We start from the raw sequence: 9,874 nt of genomic DNA on the forward strand, positions 1-9,874 counted from the left end.
GGCCGGAGCCCCGCCGGAGTCCCGGGCCGGTGGAGGGGGCGGGGGACGACGGGGCCCTCAGGCCGGTCATGGTGGGGAGCGAGCTTCGAGAGTGACACATCAGTGCTGAGGAGAGTTTAGCTAAGAGCTGACCTACCGCCAGGCAGAGCTGTTTAAGTACACAGAGAATTGGGCGGGTTCTTGTAACTCCTCCTCTCGCAGCAGGGGAGCATTTGGCTGGAGCCGGGCTGGAAATTCCAACAATTAAGCAAAGGGAGTGGGTGGAGACTTGGACTGTGCATCTCTAGGTGCCCGAGTGCACGCTGTGCGTGCGAGTCGTGAATGCTGGTGGGTGAAATCCCAGGGGGCAGACACATGTCGAGGCATTGTGGCAGCTGGAGCATGGCCCACTACGGTTTAGAAGATGATTCAGCCACCATCGTGGGGAGGCTGGGGGTCTTAGAAAAGGAGATATGGCCATTATGCAACAATACTGACCCTTCAAGGTCAAGGAACCGCAGTTAGAACACACATTCACACACCAAGGGCATGTAGATAGCACACACTCCTGGCTCCCTAGGGCATAACGGTACATGCCTGCATAATCCCTGTGAGAAGGACCACAAGTTCCACGCTTGCTTGGGCAACTTAGTAGAGCCCTAAGCAACTTAGCAAGACCCTGCCTCTAAATAAGTATGTAAATAAATAAATAAGGGTTTGGGGTTGTAGCTGTGTTAAAGTGCTCCTGGTGTCAACCCCCAAAAAGACAATTTTTTAAAAAATAAGAAAACACATACAAACAGAAGAAAGCACAAACAGACCCTGCCCATTCTTAGCACACATGAAAACACACAAGTACATTACACATTCCCATGCTATATGCACGTGACACAACACAAAGTAAAGACTGCACAGAGACAACAAAATTACTCTTAGGTGTGTACAGAAATATTCACACATAGGCTGGTACAGAGAACCACAAAATACAAAGGCAAGAGGTTAGTAACCGCCCATATTTCCCCCCAGTAGTATGGGTCGAATAACAAAATTTATGTGAAGAACTTCTTGAATTGTGAGACATTATTCAAATGTTGTAGTAGTGATAATTAGTCAACACACTATGGACACATTTCCATACTGCCTTAGAGACCACTCGTGAACATGGAATTTAACATTTTTTGAGTATTCACCTGTGGCAGGAGCTCTGTTAAAACTACCACTAAAGCAGAGTGTGGTGGCACGTATCTGTAGTCCTTGCTATTCAGGAGGCTGAGGCAGGAGGAAGGACCACTTGGCCCCTGGAGTTCGGGGCCAGCCTGAGTAACACAGTCAAGACCCCCATATCAAAAACAAAACAAAAAAGAAAAAGTACTGTTGAGAATTCTGAAGTCAGTTTCAATGTCTGTGCTGCTAAATGAAGCAAGTCCAATAAAGCTGCCAGTTTGGCCCCAAGGGCCTTACCCTCTGACATGGGGAGAGGACCATGACCACTAGAACTCTCCTGAGAAAAAAATAACTGTTAAAGGGAACCCCAAAGAGCGAGTTTTCATGTTTGAGTGATCAATCAGGGGAGACTTCATGGAAGAGTGCCATTTGAGATGACTTTAAACAGTGTGTGGGATATGACAAATTCAGATGTAAAGGATGACTATGAAAAAGAGAATGGAATCAGAAAGACCTTGAGCTGGAAAAGTACAGGATGTGTTTGGGGAATCACAATAAAAACAATCTCAGAGTAAGTTTCCTGTAAAGGAGTAGTGGGAAATAAAAACAGCTGGAAAGAAGTTTGGCAGGGTGGGGAAATCTTAGCTGGCAGGCCAGGGGCATGGGTTTGACTTTCCACCATGAAGCTCGTGGTTCAAACTGGAAACTGACTGTGATGAACAATATTGCCTAGAGGATGAGAGACTGGGGCAGGCGACAGGAGGCTACTGCAAGGGCTCAGATCAAAGGTAACATGGGCCTGAAAATGTGATTATAAGAGATATTCCTAGCATGAGATTACCAGAATTTGGTAATGACACGGTTATCTTTAGAGGAAGGGAACCTAAGGGGCTTGATGACAGCAAGAGGATGAAAAGACCAGAGCTGACTCTTGGACTTTACACCATCCTATTCAGCATGGTGAAGAAGGTGATACACATATGACCTCTTCCATTAGAATCTGGGCTACACATGTCTTTGTGTCCTCCATAGAACCAGCATGGTGCCTCCAGGCAATAGTTGCTCAATATTCTTGCTAAATTAAAGATGAAGATGCAGAGCTATAAATGTGCACATAGCGTTCACACACTAGATCCCTCCAGGATTTTTTTTTTTTTTTATTCTACCACTGAGCTACAATCCCAGTCCTTTTTTATTTTTTATTTTTGAGACAGGGCCTCACTAAATCACTAAGGCTGACCTCAAGCTTGTGGCCCTTCTGCCTCAGCCTCCCCTGTTGCTGGGATTATAGGCCTGCCCCATCACTCCCAGCCCCTCTTAGCTTTTGTAACATGGATACACTCCTCCAAATCCCCCAAACAAATGTACAGGGTCTTAAGAAAAGCTGGGATAACTCTTGACACATACACCAAGCAGGAAATACCAAAGGGCATTTTTCACCAAAGACATATGTAGGAGGGCTGGGGTTGTGGCTCAGTGGTAGAGCGCTTGCCTTGCACGCACAAGGCCCTGGGTTCAATCCTTAGCACCACATAAAAATAAATAAGTGAAATAAGGGTATTGTGTCAAACTCTAACTAAAAAATAAATATTTAAAAAAAAAAGACATATGTAGGAAGGCAAATAAGTCCCTAAATAGATATACTGTTACTGTATATTCAGTTGCCTCCTGACACTATATGTGCTGCATTTTACACCTACTCTTCTTGTCCAAACAATAAAAGTCCCCTTCCGTATGACATACCTCTTCCTGGCAGGCATAAAACACACCTCCTCTGCAAGGATATCTTTTTCCCACATCTGCCTTTCACACCTGCCACCACCCTTACATTTATACCTGAGCACAGTGCACCTGCACACCTGCCTGGATCCTTGTTCCAAGGTCACACACACAACCCGGTGACTAACATACATGACACGGGGGGTAGACAGACCCTCATGCACAGACATAAGTTAGGGTGGAGGGGGGAAAGAGTGATGATGGAAGAAAACTTTGGTGGGGGACAGGGGGAGGCACCCAGAGTCAGGAATGCATAACTTGTTTATAATGGAAAATTTCTGCAGGGTATTAGGCAGGGAGGGGAAATGAAAGGGATGTCAGGATCTTGTTTCACCACCACCTCCTACATCTGGAATCTGGGCCTCCAGTCGGGCCTAGTTATTCTCACTGTCCTCTTGCCACAGAGAGACTTCTTTTTTGTGGCAGAACCAGAGTGAGACAAAGAGAAGACCCAGAGAACCCAGACTGTTCATCAGTTTTTCTCACCCGATCTCATTCCCATTCTAGCTACCCAGGGCTCTGCTCCTGCTCCTCCCTGACACCCAGGAAATTAGGGAAAGGTTGACAATGAATCACTAAGCTAAAGAGGGAGTGTGGGGGTGAGAGTGGGGAGATGAGATAAGTTCAGGAAGTGCCAGTTGCTAAGACCATGTATTGGATCTGTCCCCAATGTCCATATCCTAGAGAAACAGGCCTTTAGTCTCTGGCATTTTTAACTCTCCTCCTGTCTCTTTCCATATTCCAAAGATCATCATGTTTCTTCATTTCCTTCCTTTGATTGGTGTCTTGACCCCCCACCCTCCCAAATTCGTAGCCTGTTGTTTGTTTTCTTCATAGAAATTGAGGAATTATGTTTGTATTTGTTTACTTTTGGGGGGAGAATACTGGGAACTGAACCCAAGGGCACATGCATGCTAAGTAAGTGCTCTATCAGTGAGCTACATCCCTGGCCTGTCTTTGTTTACTTTTTGCTGTTATCCTCCCCCACCACCACCACAAACACACTCGAATATAATTTCCAGAGTCTCTAGAGCCACATCTGCCCTTTTTCAATAGATCTTTGTGGTAGCATCAGCATATGACCTGGCTGATCTGCCACTGAATCCGGAACAACTGCTGGTGACGAAGCCCTAGGAGTGCATTGCTGACCTTAGGTCCAGAATGGAGGCCAGCAAGGTGCTGAGAAAGGGTGGAAGCAGACTGGACAGTGAAAGGGAGACAGATATTTGAAAGTGGGAGCTTCTGAGAAAGGGAAGCAGGAATGGAACCCAGGAGTTGGAGACAGGAAATGACAATTTGAAAACTCCTAGCTATATCTGATACTTAGTAGATAATAACTACTTGTTAACTTGAGATAGGTTTGAGGTTGAATGGAAACAAGGGGTAACAAAAAGAACATTATAATCTAGTGATGTTGGAGGAAATCCAGCTGTTACTTATTAACTATTTGATATTGAACCAGTTGCTTCTGTAAAAGCCTGTTTCCTCAATTAACACCTGGGCAAATTGACCTTTAGGTGATTGCAAAGATTAAGAACATAAGTGTTCTGATCCCAGGCAGTAGTAGGGACTTTCCTTGTGGTACCCTTCAGTGTAAAGGGGCTGCTTCAGAGCAGGGGCAAGCACAGTGGGCTAGCCCTGGAACAGGAGACTAGGATGAGAAAACAGCCTCCCAGTGCTAAGATCACCAGGAGAGGCCATTTATCTTTGCATCTCCCCTTCCCTCCCTTTTCATCTTAGGCAGGCTTTGTGGTTCTTTGTTTATTCCAGAGGAGCAGAGACTTCTGCGTTCATAGTTCTTGTTCATCCAATGAAGATGATTTTAGACACCCTTCCCCTGTCACCCTCTTTGTACGCAGTTTAGCTAGAACAATCCTGGCCAGAGGCATGGAGATAGGGTGGGGTGTTGAGTTTTAGGCAGCAAGTTAATAAATGACCCCTAAAGACATTTGTTTAGCTCCCAGGAGCTAAAGACCAGGTCAAGACCAGGCCCTGGCAGCTTCCCCTGACGCAAAGGAAAGTCAAGAGTGCCTGAAGCATCAAGGCAAGGTCATAGAAGTAACACTGCCACCTGCACTGGGATGTAGCTCAGCCCTTACAGCCCAATGCAGCCTAGCTGCACAGGGAGGCCATAGAGAACAGGGAGCTGGGGGAACGACGCAGCATCCCTGCTCTCCTGCCAGCACCAGCTTCATACACTAGCTTCCAGGACCTAAGGTTGTGGCTCCTTCCTCTGGCTTGTTTCCTTCTCAGATTATAATTCTACGAGAGCAGAACTTTATCCATCTTGTTTGGTGCCATTTCCAGTGCCTAGATCAATACAGCCCATCTGAAACACAGGACTCTTTAGTTAGAGCTCATCAAAGGGAAGGCAGCTTGTAGATCTTTGTACTTGACTCCAGTGTTGGCATTGGAGAGGATGACTGAAATTCAAGTCAAAAAACATAATCATACCAGGCAATTTAGCAAGACCCTGTCTCAAAATAAAAAAATTGACCCGGTGGTAGAGTGCTACCTACTGTGCTCAAGGCCCTGAGTTCCATCCTCAGCGCAGTACTCCCCCAAAAATAAATAAATAAAAAGAAAAGAAAGAAAAAGAAAAATTTTAAAAAGACATATGACTATGGGTGGGGTACAACAAACAAAGTATTTCCCTTTTGTTCTGCCTTTTCAGACACCCTGTATTTACTGTTGACTTGATCTATAAAGTGAAGGGCTTAGACCAAAGGCTCTCTGGTGGCTCTTCCTCCTCTGAAACCTCATGATTCAGCAGCATCTCTCATCTGTACCTGAAAGTTAAACATGCCTCCTTCCTCCTTTCAAAGAAGCTGCTGCCATAGACCCTTTTCTTTTAAGATTGGGATTTTTTTTTTCCCCCGGAGAGGCCTCTGGAACAGAGAAGGGTGCTGGGGGTGGCCCGCCTACAGCTCCCTGTCCCTGGTCAGTGGGGATCGCGTGTTAGACTGGGGTTTGATCTGCTGCCAAGGGTGAGCCCTGCGGTGGTTTTCTGGGAAGGGTAGATGCCATGTGTGACTCAGAACCAAGTTAGGGAAAAACAAGCTCACTCAATTGCTGGCATCCTCCCGGCTTTGACCATGAGCTCATAAAAGAGGAAGCTGGGTTGGGCAGACAGTAGTAGCTCTGCTTTCCCTCAGCTTTTCTCTCCACCACCTCATGGATTCCCTAGAGTGTCTGGGCCTTAGGCTGCCGTCACCTTGGCTCCTAGTCAGCTCTAGCCCTTTTATGACACTTTCTCTTCCCAGACAATTGGTCAGTTATTTCCCTGAGTTGGAAATCCCACCCAGCACAGAAGGCTGATTGTTCACAAGGGGAGATTGAGAATGACTTGTGCTCTTGGCTCTTTTGAGCTCTTTTCCTGGACCATGACCATCTTATTTCCAAAATAAGCGCTGCTAACCCTATAAGGTTGAATGAAGGGCTTGCTTGATTGCTAGGATTCCGCAGTTCAGGAAAGAAACAGGGAGTCCCTAATTACTGGGCAGCTCAGCTACTACCTTCTGGCTGCTGCATCCCAGTTGGGACTAACTTACCCAATACTTTCGGAATTCAGAGCAGTTCATTACTAGAAAGGCACAATTTATTTTAGCAGAAATTATAACAGTCATGGGCCACAAAGAACCTAACTAACTCTAATCCCTGTACTCCACCTTTTCTACCCTCAGAACTTTCTTGTTAAAACACAGAATTGACCATGTCAATGGCTGCTTTAGTCATTTAAGTGACTCCAAGCTCTCTGGTGGCATGTATGCTGGTCTCTCAACCTAAATCTAGGTAACTTCACAGGCTTTCTCTCTCTACAATCCCATTGTTTCCCCATCTATGCCCCTCTCACACACGTCAACCCCCCCCCCCATAGTAGAGGTTGAACCCAGAGGTGCTCTACTACTGAGCTATATCCCTAGCTCTTTTTCATTTCTATATTTTGAGAAGGGTCTCACTAAGTTGCCAAGGCTGGACTGGAATTTGTGATCTTTTTATCTCAGCCTCCTAAGCTGCTGGAATTACAGGTATGTGCCACCATGCCTAGATTCACGCATGCTAAACTCTCTAAATTAGTCCATCTACATTGTACATGAATCTCTTGATGTATCAAACACACTGTATTACAGTAATTTGTGTAGTTTTATCTTTCTGATTGCCTGGGGATGCATGTATCGTTATGACATAGTTCCTTTAATGCTGAGAATCTTTTGACAAGGCCTATGAAGATTCTTAAATTATCACCATTTTAGGGGCTGTGAGTATAGCTCAGTAGCAGTTTGCCCATTATGTGCAAGGCACAGGTTTCAATTTCCAGTACTGGGGAAGACAAATGTCAGCATTAAGAAAAACAAAATCAGCAAATGAATAATCAAGATATTCTGACTTCATCCCTGTGGATTGAGCTCATCCTCTCTCTGATTCTAACCTTTTTATAATTTGGTCATCATGGTTGGTGATATTGCAGATTTTTAAAGTCAGACATATTGAAACATAATTTAAGTGCAGTAAAATGTGTCCTTTTCAGGAATATGATTTAATTAAGTTTTTTTTTTGTGTGTGTGTGTGTGTATGTGCTGGGGATCAAACTCAGGGCTGTATACATGCTAGGGCAAGCATTCTACCACTGAGCTATACCCTCAGCCCCTAGTTGGATGAGGTTTCCCTCCGTCCCTGGAATGGAGATTAAAACCAGGGTGCTTATTATCACTGAACTATACCCCCAGTTCTTTGGATTTTTTATTTTGAGACAGCATCTCCCTAAGTTGTCTAGGTTGGCCTGGAACTTGTGATCCTCTATCCTCAACCTTCTGAGTAGCTGGGATTATAGGCATGTGCTACCATGGTTGGCCCCTATTTGGATGAGTTTTGATAAATGCATATATTATTTAAATGCCACATTTCCAGCACCTTAGAGAGTTCCTCATGCCCCTTTGTAATCAGTTCCCCCTTGAACACACGTACTCCCAGCCTCTGGCAACCACTTATCTGATTTCCATCTTGTAGTTTTGCCTATTCTAAGATGTCATCTCAATGGAACCATAGTAGGCACTCTGTGTCTAGATTCTTTTGCTCAGTACAATATATTTGCAAGTCATCCATGTTATTGCATGACTCAGTAATTCTTTTGATTTGTGAATAATATCCCATTGTGTAAATAGACTACATTTGGTTTATTCATCCTCTATTGATAGGCATTTATGATTTTTTTTTCTTGTTTTGAGGGGTTTTTTTTTTGTTTGTTTTTTTGGTACTGAGAGCTTAGGGGCATTAGGGGCCTTTAACCACTGAGCCACATCTCCAGCCCTTTTTATATTTTATTTAGAGACAGGCTTTCACTGAGTTGCTTCTGGCCTTGCTAAATTGCAGAGGCTGGCTTTGAAGTTGTGATCCTCCTGCCCCCGCCTCCTGAGTCACTGAGATTACAGGCATGTGGCCACTGCGACTGGCTTATTTTGAGCTACTATGAATAAAATTGGTATAAACACTCATTTACAAGTCTTTGTGGACGTGTATTCTCATATCTCTTAAATATCCAGAAGTAGTATAACTGAGTATGTTTTTAACTTGAGAAGAAATCACCATGCTGCTTTTATACTCTGATAGGACTGTTTTAAGGAGGCTGCATGGAAATGTCCCTCTTGTAAAGTCTTATTTTAACTTTGTAAGGTCAAAACATTTTGTCAGGGAATAACTTCTCACTCTAGTTACTTTAGGGGACAGAGGTAGGCTGGGATGCAGCCATCTCAGCAGCCAACAGCCTAGACTGGCATATTCTCCAGAGACCACAGCAGCTTCAAAAAGCAGCAGTAGCCTCAAGGGCACAGCCTCTCTTGACCCAAGATTAACCTGGGCTCAGAGTCAGCCTGCCAGCCACTCTCCTGGCTCTGTTTTTGCTGCCTGGCTCTATGGTGTAGTATGAAATAACACCAGCCCAAGCTTCCTAGCATGTGCAGTGTCTTGACCACACTGTTCCAAGTGCTATCCATGAATCAACTCACGAAACCTTCATAACCCTCCATTATTCCCCATACCCCTTTTTCACAGATGCCACAAATTAGGCAACTCACTTTCTCAAAATTCCATAACCATGCACTAATGGGAGTTCAATTTGAACCCAGTTTTCCCTCATTCCAAAGTCAATCAACATGTGCATTGGTCAGAGTATGGCCACTGGAGCTAGTCCACCTTCATTCACTTTTTTTTTTTGTAGTAGTGCTAGGGATCAAACCCAGAGCCTCACACAAACCAGGCAAGCACTCTACCACTGGGCCACATCTCCAGCCCACATTTTAATTTATTTAGTTTTCCTGGTAAGCCTCTGAGAGGAAGGTCAAGCTCATGCCTATTTTTCAGGTGAGGTGACCACATAGAGGCTCTGCAAAGTAGGGCAAGTGGCACAGTTGTGTTTGGCATTCAAGAATTCTGGCTCCAGAGAGAAAGCTGTCACCATCTATTTTCCTGCCTCTTTACAAGCCTCCTTATTCACATTATCCAGTTCACTGCCCTTGCTCTTTGTGACTTTGGGATTTTACACCTGCTTTGACGTTTGTGTCCCTGCTTTTGTTTTATGTTCAAACTCTGAAAGGGCTGTGTACACACTCCCAGGATAGACTGACCTTGTGGGGCAGCCCTGTGAAACATTCTTACCTCTTGCCAGCCCTTGGGAAGAGGCCAATGCCCATAACATGGCAGAGATCTTAATTTAGCAGGTGAGATCTGGGTGGTAAGGTTATGTCTAGGGTGACCAGACCTAAGGCTCTCCCCCAAACATCTTCTCCTGAGTAGTGAATGTAACCAGAAGACACTTTAAGACCTTGAGGTCATCTCAAAAGATCATTTCTAGCCAGGTGTGGTGGTGAAAGCCTGCAATCCCAGTGGCTCAGGAAACTGAGGCAGGAGGATCTCAAGTTCAAAGCCAGTCTCAACACAGAGAGGTGCTAAGCATCTC

This window comes from Marmota marmota, unplaced genomic scaffold, assembly GCF_001458135.2.
Source record: "Marmota marmota marmota unplaced genomic scaffold, marMar, whole genome shotgun sequence".
Taxonomy (NCBI): domain Eukaryota; kingdom Metazoa; phylum Chordata; class Mammalia; order Rodentia; family Sciuridae; genus Marmota; species Marmota marmota.